Genomic DNA, 15,931 nt, shown 5'->3' on the forward strand with positions numbered 1-15,931 from the left:
AGAGTGAACTAGCCAGGGCCATTTCCACATGGATGATTTGCCCCAAATTCGATGCTTTCGGAAGTTCTCTTTTCCATGCTTCCCTACAACATTGTGGTGCTTTTTTTTGTACCACATAGGTTTTCCTCAGCTTTTTGACAGACTTTCCTGAACTTGCTTTGCTGCAGTGTTTTTGGGAATGATCAGAGAAAACCTGGGCTAGCTGGCATGTGGGTGAGAAAGCCTGGATTTCTTCAGTTGCTCCCAGAGGACAGCCCTGCCCTGGTCCCTACAACGGTCATTCACTCCTCCTCCCCCCCCCCCCGCATTCACAAATGCCACCAGGGGACCTTTGGAGGGTTTTAAAATTAGCAGTCCGTATATTGGTGTGGAAAAAGCCCACCCCTAAAATGGGGAGGGGGGGATAGCCACCATAGGGACTGGGGGCAAATAAACTGCAGATAAAAGGGCTATCAGGAAACCCTGTTGCCTCTGTACTGCATTGGACTTGTAGTTGTGTTTCACAGCTCCAAGAAAGCATTGACTCAGCAACATTTTTGGAAACATTCTCTGCTAGAAATTATAAAGCAAGGATTAAAGAATAAAATGGCAAGCATCTTAATGCCTTTAGTCAAGCCACATAAAAACACTGTGTACTGTTTTGGTCACCCCATCTCAAAAAGGAAAGCATATAGAATAGAAAAGGAACAAAAATGATTTTATAGCTTGGGAAAAAAGATGACTTCAGGGGAAGATAAAATGGCCTATTGCACTGAGAAGTTGTACAGAGAATATTTTCTACCTTGGCAACCATCTAAGATAAATTGCCAGTTGATTCAGGACAGGTAAAAGAAAAATAAGCATTTTTCTGGTCCTGGTTTTGTAGTTTTCCCCTCAATTTTCCCTTTGTTTTTCCTCCATTGTTTTCTTTAGTACTTTAGGAATAAAGAGCCAGCTTCTCTTTAGCATGCAATCATGTTTGTTTCCTCTACCCCTCGATGCTCCCTTGTAGCTGCCCAACCTCCCCTTCAGCCATTTTCTCCTCTCCACCTCCCCATCTATTTTCAAAAGAGGAAGAAGAGTTTGGATTTATATCCCCCCTTTCTCTCCTGTAGGAGACTCAAAGGGGCTTACAATCTCCTTTCCCTTCCCCCCTCACAACAAACACCCTGTGAGGTAGGTGGAGCTGAGAGTGCTCCGAGAAGCTGTGAGTAGCCCAAGGTCACCCAGCTGGCGTGTATGGGAGTGTACAGGCTAATCTGAATTCCCCAGAGAAGCCTCCACAGCTCGGGCGGCAGAGTGGAGAATCAAATCCGGTTCCTCCAGGTTAGATAGACGAGCTCTTAACCTCCTACGCCACTGCTGGATTTTTTCCCTCTTTTTCATATAGAACTAGCAATCTAATGTTGAGGAAGAGATACAAAAAACAACAGTGATTGGATCAGCTTTGTCAATTTCATGTTGAACTAGTAATGTCACATTAGGGCAGAAAATGATTTTGAAGGGAAAGTGATTTAATCAGTGATAGAACCCTGGGCCCAGGGTGACTGAAAAAAGTACTAGGAGTAACTTCTGCATACAATTGGTGACTACTGCAGCTATGAACATGCATCACTGCAGATCAAACTTGGCTGGATAATGTGGTTCTTTCTGGGAGGAAGGTGATTCATGTTTCTGTTCCTTCAAGTAATTGTGCCTGCTCCAGAAGTTGTTTTTTTTTTACTTCAATTTTGGTTTAGTAGTTCTCAATAGTAGAAATGGAGACTTTTTTTTTATTTACTGCTTCAAAATGTAACTGCACAATAACACTAGAGCAAAAGAAAAAAGTAGGGTTGTTTTTCTGCATCATGGAGTACAACCCACCACTATCTGGAATAATAGGTTTTCAACAGCAGTATGCAGAATAAATGCAATTGAGGAGGCAAGGGTGAAAACTCCACAATGATGGGGGTACAGAAGGTGTGCAGAATGATTTTACAGAAAATGTTTCCAAGGCACAAGGTCTGACCATTGGAAAATGTGGTAAGCTGGACATGTGGAAAAGGCCAAAAACTCTATATGAAGGAGTTACGATTCTTAGAAAAAGGAAATTGAAAATAGCATTTTTCTGACAGAGAAAGTTGAAGATAATATCCTGCCTTGAAACAAACATTTTTTCCTTGAGCCTGCACCTATGTCCATTTGCTGAGAAGTAAGTCTTATTCAGGTCAGTGGGATTTATACCTGGATAAATATATATAAGAATGAAGCAAGCATTAGACATATGTAACCATGCACCAGTGCAGGGAAGAGAATTTGATGACCCTTTATGTCCCTTTGAACACCATAATTCTATTGTTCTATTGTTGGCTGTATACTCACTATGGCAAGCTATTACACCACCAATATCTATTACATTATTCTGAACAATATGGCTTTGGGGTCTCTCAAGTGTAAAAGGCAATGTGTAAAAACAATTCCTTCTTTTAAATCTTCTATCTTCTCAAGGCTTCTCAAAGCTCTTTTATCTGGTTACTTGGTGCACTACATCATTCCAAGTGCTCTTTCTTTTCTGTGTGGGAATCTATATGTTTTTTGCCTACAGGTTTACAAGGAGAGCACAGCTATGCATCATTCTTTATAAGCTTAGGAGAAAAGGTCAGCCTGTTATAGAGCCTTGTCTGAGTGAGGTGAGCAGGGTATAATATTAACTGCATTGGAAAATGTGTGATGCATTGTGATCCTACATTATCATCACAACTTAAAGTAGCTAATAGCATTTTTCTTATTATTTTATGAGTAGTTCTGTAGGCAGACTTTTAGGTTGAGACATGGGGTGCTGAGGTTTTGAGTGAGTGAGTGAGTGAGTGAGTGAGTGAGTGAGTGAGTGAGTGAGTGAGTGAGTGAGTGAGTGAGTGAGTGAGTGAGTGAGTGAGTGAGTGAGTGAGTGAGTGAGTGAGTGAGTGAGTGAGTGGGTGGGTGGTCAAGTCACAGCTGTTTTATGGCAAACTTATAGTGAAGTGGTTTCCAACCTTTTTTCACTCGTGTACCCCTTGACAACCCATTTCTCTATAATTGTACCTCCATATTAGCAAACCCATTACATATTTTTTTCTGTGCACCCCCAAACATTCTGGCACATACTCCTGGGGGTATGCATATCCCAGGCCTGGAACCACTGCTGTAGCATTTTCTAGGCAAGAGACATTCAGAGATGGTTTGACATTGCCTGCCCCCACATAGGTGGAGAGAGTCCTGAGAGAACTGTGACTGGCCCAGGGGACCTGGCAGGCTTGGTGGAAGCAATTGAACCAGACTCTCCAAATTAGAGTCCACTGCTCCTAACCACTACACTGATTCTGTAGCAGGGTTCTTATTGGCATGGATAGCCTTAAAAGGGAATTAGACAAATTCCCAGAGGAAAGATCAATCAATATGTTGCTGTTAGCCATGGTGGATAATGAACTGTTTAATTCAGAGATAGTGTAACTTTGGATACAAGTTGCTAGAGAAGAGCAAAAAGGGGAGGCTTATTTACAGATCTTCTAGGGACATCTGGTAGTCTACTGTGGGGGATGAGGCTGCTCCAATGGACCTCTTGTTTGATTCAGCTGAATTGTTTTCATGTTCTCACATTCTTAATTGACTCGGTATTAAAATGTATTGGGTAGTCTTGGGTAAGGTATGACCTGTTTTCAGCAAAATGGCTAGTAGAATCCTCCCTGCAGTGGTTTATACCATTAGGGATGTATGTTTGGCTATATTTAGTCCAAATATAGATAGTGTTCGGGATTTTTCAGGATGCTGATTAACTGGGTCCTGACAAATCTGGAAATATTTAGGTATAATGGGGAATAGTCAGGGCCACGGCTGTTTTTCTTCTATTTTTCTTCAAGTTTACAGGACTCCTGGGCATCAGGAGGGAGCAGGGGAAGGAGGCAGCTCTTCCAGGGAGCGAGATCAGATTTTATGGGGACCACAAGATGTCTACCCAATTGTGGCAATTCTCTTATCTCTTTGAAGGTAAGCAAACAGGAAAAAGGCCTGCAGCTGAACTCCATTCCATGGATAGTTCTTTTGAAGTATTGCTACCTCTTTTGCTGCTGTTCTGGTCTCAGTCTTGGAATACTGCCTGCCCAGGAAAACCTTTTTGTTCTGTGCTCGCCTGCCGGTTGGGTATCTTCAGAACTGGTTTTCTAATTTGTTTGTTTTGAAATATTATTTCAAGTTCTTTTGTGTTTTGAATGTAGATTGTAGTTGTGGGGAAGGGAACTCCTTCTGAACTCCTTGAGTTTTGTGTGCTGTTTTTAAAAAGATTGGGTTCTCTTACATTAGACTGTTTTAGAATTTTTAACTGCTGTTGCATTTTTTCTCTGTTTTTTAAATTTTCTTCTAAAGGGTTTGGGCTGGAGGTGGTGATGGTTCCAAGCTGCCGCTATTTTTAAAAAATATTTTTGCATTTTTTTGGTCCTGGTTTTGTAGTTATTCTGTGATTGTTTTAATATATTTCTGTGTTGTTGTTGTTGTTTGTGGGGAGTGGCTTGGAGGAGTTTTGGGGTGTTCTGCTGGTTGTTAAAATTAATTGTTAGCAGTAGATTCTGAAAAAAATATCTGGTTAAGTTTTAAAAGCAGTTAACTTTTGGTGCAGTTTTAGATATTTTAAATACCACAAAGATTCTTGATTCTCTGGTTTGACATTAGTTCTGCTGGACTTGCAACAGTGTCCCATGCTTAAGTTGGATTCTCCAGTTTGACATTGATTCTGTTTGGTCTGAAACAATGTACCTTGCTTAAATTGGATTCTCCAGTTTGACATTGATTCTGTTAGGCTTGCAACATTGATCTGTAGGTCTGCTGGGATCTTCTAGTTTGAAGTTGGTTGTGTTGGACTTGCTCATTCTGTTAACACTTGGAGGCTTTTGGCTAGTAGTTGCTCTTGTGTGTTTGGCTGTTGGCTTCTTTGAAGCTTTTCCCCCTAGAAAACAAGAGACTAGTAGGATGACCCGGGGGGGGGGGGGTCATTGTTCAGAAATTGGACTCCTTAATCCAATTCACTTGAAACTTGCAGAGTTCTTCAGTGGTCAGGCAACAGTAGGGTCCCTCTAATCTTGGTATCATTTGGCTGACAAACAATCAGTCTCCCCATACCCCAGGTCAGGCATTGGGGAATAATAGAACCTAAATGGTTCCAGAACCACATAATATCCCCTACCTGAATCCTAAAACAGTATCAGGGGACACAAATGACCCCAAATACCAGTAAGTATGCTCTTCTAAATCTAAAAAATACATTTTAAGGTGTCACTTAAGGGGCCAGATGTTTGGTGAGGTGGAGAAATAAACAACAAAGCTATATGATCACATGCTCAAGGGAAGCTGGAATGGAAGTAGTTCAGGAAAAACATCATGGTAAAAGTGTTCATGAAAAGAATGGAGAAAAAGTTAAGTGTAATTGTTTCTAGAACCAAATGGGGGGAGGGACACACACACACATGCAGAATACCACCCAAAATGTAGCATTTGGTGGAAGGATGTTATTAAATGACTTCTGTTTGGCCATGTTCCCATTCATATTCCCATAACTTCCACATGTTTGCCAAATTTGGTATCAAAATTATTATGAAAGATCCACAATGTATAGAAACAATTAGAGGAAACAGCAAGCAAAAATTCAGAACTGATAGTACAATACACATATGCATGAGAATATTCTTGTTTGTCAGGTTTTGATTTTGGATGAAATTATTTATGAAACTCATCTACTACATATTATTCACCAAAAGAATAGACACTTCGTTTGTAGCTACTATGAAACAGTCAACTATATCTTTATTGAGGTACTGGTTCTAGGGCAAAATATTACCTGTTCTTTTCCTTTACTATCAACACTAACATTCACAGTTCATAAATCACAACTCACTGAATAATGATTTCTTTCTCCTTCCAAAATGTTTTAGTTAGCTAAAAACAACCAGGTACTCAGTTTTATATTTGCATGCATACTTCTGCTGGCAAGCAAAACAATGTGGGTGGTTAATGTGCTTTGACATTGGTTCTACATGGCCCGTAACGGTGTCCCTTGCTTATTGGATCCCCTCAAGGCTTTTTTGAGAATCAATGGTACTGAGTACCAGCACCTTTTTTCAGGGTCCTTCTATACCAGTCCATCCCACTCAGCCAAATGAAGAGAAGAAGAACCAGTCTGGTGAGGATCAGCAGAAGGAGGGGGGAATTGGTGGGATCTGGTGCAAGCTTACATGAGTACTAGCAATTTTTTTAAATGAAATTGGATCTCCTTAATGAGGTTGTTGGAAGTGCCACAGTGTTTCAAGTGGTTACAATTGGCCCTTGCTGTCTTAAGTGGTTTGACAATCTCCCTATCGCACTTACTGATGACCGCCTTTAACACCAGGTTCAATCAGCAAAGAATGTAGGGAAAATAGTTCAGTCTGCTGTGACACATGGCCTTGATAATGCTGTCTCTTGTGTCCATACCATGAGAATAAGCTTCAAGGAAAGGGACAGTAGTGAGTAGTACCCACTGTAGTCTATAATCACTCAACTACTTGTTGGCAAACAAGGAGATTTGACTCAGCTATGGAGAGCTAATATCACGTGACAGTCATATAGTCTGGACTTGAAAGGTGGCATATATATCAGTGATGAGTTGAAAGAGCTCAGCAATGAAGCACCTCAGTTGACTTTTCAGCTTCTTTCAGACAGCACTGCAGGAAGCAGAGGCAGTGATGATGAAGAAAAGAACTATGGCCTGGCATCTTCCATGATATTAATGTGAGAGAAGAGAGACTGGAATGCAGGCTCAGCTAAGAAAGGCTGAGAGTTGCATATTCTCATGAAGAAAATTTATGAACCACTGGTTTCTTCAAGAGCATAACTATCTCAATGAATCCAAGCCTGTTTTTTTTTTTTTTGCAACAGACTTTGGTAACTGTCAGCTGCATCACAGAAGGCAGTCTTGGAGGAGAAACAGCATGGATAACAGTTGTAGTGCCTTCAGTATCAATGCTTGCAGGTGTGGCTGTAGGCAAGGCACCTTCTTCTACAGGTTGGTGTGGTGGAAGTAGGACAGTTGCTTATGCACAGACATGGCACCCTGGCTGAGCCTCCTTTTCCAGTTCCTACATGCTCTTTCTTGTTCAGCTAGTTAGGGAAAAATATCTACTTTTGTATTCCCAAGCATTTTAACCGAACAGTTTTTTCCCCAACCCATTTTTGAGCCAGCTTCATAGAATCATAGAGTTGGAAGAAACTCCAAGGGCCATCAAGTCCAATCCCCTGCAATGCAGGAACACACAATCAAAGCATTCCTGCCTTCCCTTGAGCATGAAATCATTTTGAAATGGTCTTTATTTCTCCACACCACCAAACATGTGACCCTCATTGACATCCTGTGTAGTTCCCCACCCTGCCCCTCTGCTATTGTTTCCTCCCCATCCTCCTCCATTTTCAAAAGGATTTTAAAAACAAATTGTCTTTGTCATATTGAACAAACAATGTAACCTTGAGGCAGAGAAGGGGGTCCAGAGAAGGGGGTCCATTGGCTCGGTTTTGTTAATTTCACATAGAACTTGTGATGTTAACCTTCAAACAGACATACAAAGAAGCAGAGGTTCTTTGGATCAACTTTGTCAATTTCACATAGAACTTGCAATGTTAATGTTCAAGCAGAGATACAAAGAAGTAGGGACTATTGGATCAGCTTTTTCAATTTTATGTTGATCTAACAATGTATTGTTAGGGCAGAGAATGATTTTGAAGCGGACACGATAGAATCAGCGATAGAATGCTGAGACGCTGGAGCAATGGAAGAGTACTAGAAGTAATGGTTTTGTGGAATAAGGGACTGCTGTAGTAACAACTGTGCATTACTGCAGAACAAATTTGACTAACACATGTGGTTCTTTGAGAGGGAGGGTGGGCTACTGTTTTGGTTTCTTCAGGTGATGACTCCTAGTCCAGTAGGTTCTCATTTTGGCTTCCATTTTGTGTGGGTGGTTCTCACTAGTAGAAATTGAGGCTAAGACTTTTTAAAATTTTTGATACAGGTAATAAGAACATAAGAACATAAAAACATAAGAACTAGCCTGCTGGATCAGACCAGAGTCCATCTAGTCCAGCATTCTGCTACTCGCAGTGGCCCACCAGGTGCCTTTGGGAGCTCACATGCAGGAGGTGAAAGCAATGGCCTGCTGCTGCTGCTGCTGCTCCTGAGCACCTGGTCTGCTAAGGCATTTGCAATCTGAGATCAAGGAGGATCAAGATTGGTAGCCATAGATTGACTTCTCCTCCATAAATCTGTCCAAGCCCCTTTTAAAGCTATCCAGGTTAGTGGCCATCACCACCTCCTGTGGCAGCATATTCCAAACACCAATCACACGTTGCGTGAAGAAGTGTTTCCTTTTATTAGTCTAATTCTTCCCCCCAGCATTTTCAATGAATGCCCCCTGGTTCTAGTTATTGTGAGAAAGAGAGAAAAATTTCTCTCTGTCAACATTTTTCTACCCATGCATAATTTTATAGAGCTTCAATCATATCCCCCCTCAGACGTCTCCTCTCCAAACTAAAGAGTCCCAAGCGTACGGCTGCAATATCTCCTCATAAGGAAAGGTTGCTCCAATCGCTTACCTAATCATCCTGCGTTGCCTTCTCTGCACTTTTCTATCTCTTCCGATAGCTATCCTTTTTTTTTGAGATCGTAAAGCGACCAGAACTGAACACCACGTACTCCAAGTCGCGGATGCTACTGCTTTATATAAGAGGCGAAGACAATCGCCTTGCAGTTTTATTATCAACTCCTTTTCCTAATTATCCCCAGCACTAGAGTTTGCCTTTCACAGCTGCCATGCATTGAGTTGACATTCCCATGGAACTATCCACTAAAGAGCGCCCAAATCCCTTTCCTGGTCTGTGACTGATAGCACGCTGATCCCTGTAGCATAGATAATGTGAAGTTTGGATTTTTTTGCCCCTATGGTGCATCGCATTTTGCAACATTGAACTGCATTGCCATTTCTTAGCCCACTCACCTAATTTATCAAGAAGTCGGCTTTGGAAGCTCTTAGCAATCGCTTTGTGGTTCTTACCACCCTACATAATTGGTATCATCTGCAAACTTGGCCACCACACTACCCACCCTACTTCCAGAGTCATTTTATGAATAAGTTAAAGAGCACTTCAGTCCCCAAAAGCGGATCGCTTGGGGGACACCACTCCCTTCATCTCTCCATTATGAGAATTTCCCATTTATACCCACCGCTTTGTTTCCTGTTCCTCAACCAGTTTTTTAATCCCATAGGAGGACTTCCCCTCTTATTCGCCTTCATTGCTGAGTCTTTCTCAACAATCTCTGGTGAGGAACTTTGTCCAAAAGCGCTCTTTGCGGAAATCCAAGTAGACAATGTCCCACTGGTTCCCCTTTATCCACATGATCTGTTTACACCCTCAAAAGAACTCTAGTAAGGATTTGTAAGACAGGACTTGCTTACTCTGCAAAAGCCATGCTGACTCTCTTCACTCCCAGCGAGAGTCTTGCTTTTCTACATGTTTAATAATTTTAACTTTAATGATAGATTATACTAATGTTACCAAGGAACAGATGTCAAACTGACTGGCCTGTAATTTCCTGGGTCCCCCCTAGACCCTTTCTTAAAGATTGGTGTGACATTGGCCATCTTCCAGTCTTCCAGGAATGGAACCTGATTTCAAAGGGATAAGTTGCATATTAATGTTGAGAACATCAACAGCGAATTTCATGCTTGAGCTCTTTAAAGAACTCTTGGATAGTGAATGCAATCTAAGGGCCAGGGGATTTGGTAGCATTTAGTTTATCAATGGCTGCCAGAACTTCTTCCTTGTCTACCACTATCTTCACTAGTTCCTCGGATTTGCCTCCTAGGAAGCTTGGTTCAGGTGCAGGAATTTTCCTCACCTCCTCTTGGGTGAAGACAGATGCAAAAAAATCATTCAACTTCTCTGCAATCTTCCTGTCATCTTTTAGCACACCTTTTGTTCCTTCATCATCTAACGGGCCTACAGCTTCCTAGCTGGCTTCCTGCTTTTGATGTACTTGAAGAACTGTTTGTTGCTATTCTTGATGTTCGCAGCCATGCGTTCCTCATAATCCTTTTTTGCCTCCTTTACAGCTAAGTTGCTTCTCTTTTGCCACCATTTGTGTTCTCTCTGGTATTCTTCATCAGTTAAGTTGGACTTGCTTCCATTTTCTAAAAGACATCTTTTTTTTCCTAATAATTTCCTCAACCTCCCTTGTTAACCATGGTGGCTTTCTTTTGGACTGGCCGCTGCCTTTCCTAACCTGCGGAACACATTCCAGCTGAGCTTTTAAGACGGTGTTTTTAAATAACCTCCAAGCACCTTGGACATTTTTGACTCTCTTGATTTTCCCTTTCAGCTTCCTGCGCACTATCCCCCTCATCTTTGAGAAATTTCCCTTTCTGAAGGCGAATGTATCTACATTAGTAGTTGTCACTTGTTCGCATGCAGAGGTAATGAAATAATTCAAAAAATGCTTTAGTAAAGGGATAGGGACTGCTATAGGGTTGTTTCTACTGCTGCAAGTATGCTACCCCTATGTGATTTCTGTATCATTTAATATGTCATGTTCACATGTTTTAGCTTTGTTTCAGCTTTCTGCAAATTCAAACTGTGTTGCAATATTTATTGGATGTCGCATCACATTGATTGTATTTGATCTTTGTAATCTGCCTTGAGTCAGAGTGAAAAAGATTGACTATAAAGATTGACTACAAACAAATATTTCCATACATTGTGTAGTCATTTTAAGCACTCGTAGAGACTTCAGACTATGCAAAAATGTGAAAATCACAACCCCAAACTCTTAAAATAGCAAGGGACAAACTTGAGCTATATCTTTAAACACACTCTGACAAAAATAGAGGGAATTTTGGAGGGAACTTTTAGTTTAGTAGAACTATTGGTTACTTAAGTCCTGTAAGGAAAAATAGTTTCCAGATACAGGAAAGTAAAGTAAAACCACTTTTTGAGCACATTTCTTCCCACTTATCCAATAACCTATCAGCATGTGTGATGGTTAACCACAGTTTCAATAAATGGCCTGTTTTTGCTGTCTGTATGGGATGCAAATAGGTTGCCAGGCACCTCTTAAAGACTATCACAATAACCCAGGGGTCTGCAACCTGTAGTTCTCCAGATGTTCATGGACTACAAATCCCATCAGCCCCTGCCAGCATGGCCATCTGGAGAGCCGCAGGTTGCAGACCTCTGCAATAACCTAATCATAACACACACAGGTGGGCTGTGTTCCACTGTTGAGTCATTGTGCTGTCCTTCTCTAGTGCAAAAAATCTTACACAACCTATTTGAAATAAATGGGAGTTATGCAGACAACATCCATCTTGAGTCATGGGAGAATGGGAGGGATAGAAGTAGAAGTAAACACATAACCTTGAGACCTGCACTCCTAGTGAACAGATAATAGCTAACAGAGATGAAAGCAGTTTGTTTTTACAACCAAGAAAAGAGATTCCTTCATGCTATGAATTATGAAAAAAGTAAACTAAAGAAGGGGGAAGATGTTTTAGAGGTGCCTTAAGTATACACACATCCCCCATCTTGCCTTTATCTTGTTTCATTGATTTATCTTGCTCTCATCAAGACCTTTCTACCTTGTACACAAGTGGGATCCAATTATTGCAGACCTGCTGTTTCCAGAAGACTATTGCTCATCAGTGTCAGCCTTGTAAGTGATTTACACTCAACTGGTAAATACTTTCACTCTTTTTCTCACTGCCACTTCTCTCAATGTGTGCAGGTCCTGCTGTTGGTTACAATTACCATACTGAAATGTGAGTAAAACAGCAAAGTTGAGGAAAATATCTGGCTTCAAAAAGACTGCCAAATACAAACATAGACAGTGGGCTCTACTCTACAGGAAACACAGAGAAGAATTATTTGGCAATTAGGGACTCAGTAGAACTTTTCCATTTTTTTTTTTGGATAATCTTCTGCCATAATAGTTATTAGAACCTACAAAGCTGAGTGCATTATAAATAACTGGTTACTGTTGATGCAAGATAAGGCACCAAAAAGCTTTTACATGTTCTGTTCGCCTGAAAACAGATTTAAAGTATGGTGAGATGACAGTTTAGCACATGGGTAGCAAACTAGTTGTACTAGAAATAGAGTGTAAACAGATAGCTTTTCTGACTTTTACTGGTGTCCTCTGGTGGCATGAAATAGACAACCAACATGGAATTAAACATGGACTTTGGAGCTAGGTATATGCACAATGCACAATATCTGTTAAATATGGATGTACTCTCACAGAATGTGTTGTACACATAGTGCATATTGGTACATCCATTAACAATAAAATCATCCTGTTTTATTTTTTATTTCAGCTACAAACACTTTTATCCTTTGGTAAAAGGCACACAAGCATTTTGTCGCTTGATCAGGCTGAAGGGCCATCTAATCCATAACTACATGTTACCTCAAGCCCTCTGGGGGATTGGCAGGATATAAGTGTAAAAATAATTGTTTTTTAAAAAATCTAACAAGCAGGTAATTTCTTTGCAGCCAGTGTGGTGTACAGTCATACCTTGGTTTTCATTGGTTTTGGTTTTCACCGATGGGATCCAGCCGTTTGTTGCCTTTGGTTTTCATCGGTCACCTCGGATTTTGTTGGCATGTCGTTTGTGTTGCGCCTGCACAAACAGCATAGCCTCAGTTTTTGTTGGTTTTGGTTTTCGCCAAGGTAATCCAGACGGATTACCGACAAAAACCGAGGTATGTCTGTAGTGGTTAAGAGCAGGTAGACTCTAATCTAGAGAGCTTAATTCCCCATTCTCCATGTGAATGGTGGACTCTTATATGGAGAGCAGGATTTGTTTCCCTGCTCCTACACATGAAGCCTGCTGGATGACCTTGGGCTAGTCTCTCTGACAGTTCTCTCAGAATTATCTCTGCCCCACCTACCTCACAAGGTGTCTGTTGTGGGGAGAGGAAGGGAAGGAGCTTGTAAGGCACTTTCTATCCTTACTGGATAGAAAGGCAGTGTATAATTCCAAACTCTCCTCTTTTTCTTTTAGTGGGAGAAGTCTCTTAAAGAATAAGCACAGGGTGGTATGGGAAGTCATTCTGTTGGCTGTCCATCAGTTGCTGAGCTCAGTTTAAAGTACTGGCTATCATTACAAAGCCTTGAACCCTCATGTCTGTGAGACTACCTCTACCTCCATACTTTAACATGACAGTTTGTCTCATCTGAGGAAGGCCTTGTTATCTGAGGAAGGCCAGTGTGGTGTAGTGGTTAAGAGCAGATGCATTCTAATCTGAAGAACTGGGTTTGATTCCCCACTCTGCCACTTGAGCTGTGGAAGCTTATCTGGTGAATTAGATTAGCTTGTGCACTCCAACACATGCCAGCTGGGTGACCTTGGGCTAGTCACAGTTTTTCAGAGCTCTCTCAGCCCCACCTACCTAACAGGATGTTTGTTGTGAGGGGAGAAGGGAAAGGCGTTTGTAAGACCCCTTGAGTCTCCTTACAGCAGATAAAGGGGGGGATATAAACCCAACTCCAACTCTTCTTCTTCTTCTTCAAGCACCAACCTGCAACTGGGCAAAATCAATAACTGCTTGTACACATGTCTTCTCCTTTGTGGTCCCCCTCTTGTAGAACAACCTGCCTGAGGAGTTCAGGAAGGCTTCCAATCTCCTGCCTTTCTACAAGCAACATTATCCAAGAAAGCTTTTCTGTACAGGCAATAGGATACACTATACACAATGCTTCACAAAATTACTTGGAAAAATTATTAAGGACTGTTATCTGTACTATTGGGAATAGTTTGCTGTAAATTGGCTCTTATGTAATTTTGCATTTTTTAATATTTCATGTTAGCGTTTAGGCTTTCCTAATGTTCTGCATGGAACACTTACTTCGGGGCTCTTAGCTGTGCAATTGGGCTGTTTCTCTGTTTACATTTGAGGAGGCACTCACTGAGCAGCTTGTTTGCTGAACTCTCCCAGATCTGCTTTTTCTGGTTCTCTTAACTTTGCCCATCTATTCCCTCTTAAAGGCACAGATCTCATCACACCTGGTAGTTGCGAGATAAAGGGCTAGAACCAGTGGTGGGATCCAAAAATTTTAATAATAGGTTCCGATGATGGTGGGATTCAAACAGTGGCGCCGCCGCACACATGCACCTCCAGTCCCTATTTGGCAGGGAGGTTGCTTTAGTAACCCCTTCTCAGCACTCAGAAAAAATTGGTAACCACTTCTAGAGAAGTGGTGAGATCTGGTTGGATCCCACCTCTGGCTAGAACTGATATCTCTCCCCACCCTGCCCTGCCCCCACAAACACACATGCTTCCTGCTGCTGTTGCAGGAGGAGAGAGAGACTTGTTAGTAAATGGTTAGCCCACCCTTTGTAATTCATCCTACAGACATCCCACACACACACACCACCCCAAGCCTGTTGTAAACTGCAACTGCTCTGGAAGTGAGAGTGCGAGGGAAAGACATCTAGGGCAAAGCTATGCTCACTGGCAAATCCTCTCCCCTGCTCTGGTGGAGAAGAAAATTAAAGTTACACTTGAAGTGGTGTCACTTGGCACAGGGAGAATAGAAATTGAAAGTGGGGCTCAGGGAAATACATCTACACAAGAAATCTTTCTGTGATGGATATTCACCCCTGCCATGCAGCAGACACCTTGTGTGTAATGAGCCACAGACTTCTGGCTGGTTCTACAAGCCAGATCTTATTCCATTGTTTATAATGAATGTCTCATCTTGTTGATTGTATTGACTAACTCTGTGTAATCCTCCTTGGCTTGCATAAGATAGGTAGGCCATAAATAATGCAAAGAAAATAAGGTTCTGTACCAGCACCACATATTGGTTCAAGAACATGGTGAGTTCAGGCCAGTGGCCCTACTGGGCAGAGAATCAACATAGACACCCCTCAAATACATGTGGCTCGCAGGGCTAGGTCTACTGCATTTTTGAGTCTGATCTTGAAAAAGGCACCTTCCACTATGTTTTAACAAATCTGTACTGAAGAAAAAATGTGACTGTTTGATTTTTTAGTTTAATGGTTCCCCTGTTCATTACCTACTAATTCAATTTGTTATATAACTAGTAAAATTCCTTTTACTATGGTGACTGGGGAAGTGGAGGCTACTTAATTAAATAACTGGAAAGTTCTTTGAATACAGCAGTTGTATCTCCACGTTCAATATATCCTTTTCTCATGGGAGTGAATAGCAGCAGTTCACATAGGAGAAGTAAATGGTGGGGAAGTTAAACCTATAGCTGGTTTCAGGCAAGAGCAGAGTTTTGCTCTCACCTATGGCTGCTTCCATATAATGATTTTGTTCCTTTGTTAAATAGAAGAAGGCACCAAATTAAGGAATGCAAGAAGGCCTGAATTAAAAAGTGAGCATCTGGATGACTTTCTAATCACAACTTGTAGTCCTCCCACGTCTGTCTCCTTTAAACCAAATTAAAAAAACTCTTTTGATCCTGTTTAAAGAAGGAACTGCAGTGTGGCTGATGGGTGGATGTCATGTGAATACCCTACTTGCTCTGCACCTCTCCTTCCTCCAATGTCCAAGTGAACTCAGAAGTAGTGCTGAGCTGAATGCTGGACCCAGCTGAGCTGAGCCCAGTGTTCAGCTCTTTTTCACCTGCCGCCTCCAAGCAGAAGTGGAGCAAGGGGAAACTGTGACTGGGGCATGCGCGCGCCCTGCACTCCTGCCGTGGTGGCACCCGCCCTGCACGGAACACCACCTCTATGCCCCTGCCAAGCCTCCACTGCTGCTCCACCTGGGGTGTTGCGACCCCTCCGCCCTGTGGGCACTATGCCACCACTGCCTCCAAGTCCTTGTGTAGTTTGGAGGCAGTATCTCCTACTCTTTCCCTTCAGAAACCTTCTCCCACTGCTGTACCTCCCACACT

This window comes from Sphaerodactylus townsendi, linkage group LG02 (genome assembly GCF_021028975.2).
Source record: "Sphaerodactylus townsendi isolate TG3544 linkage group LG02, MPM_Stown_v2.3, whole genome shotgun sequence".
Lineage (NCBI taxonomy): Eukaryota > Metazoa > Chordata > Lepidosauria > Squamata > Sphaerodactylidae > Sphaerodactylus > Sphaerodactylus townsendi.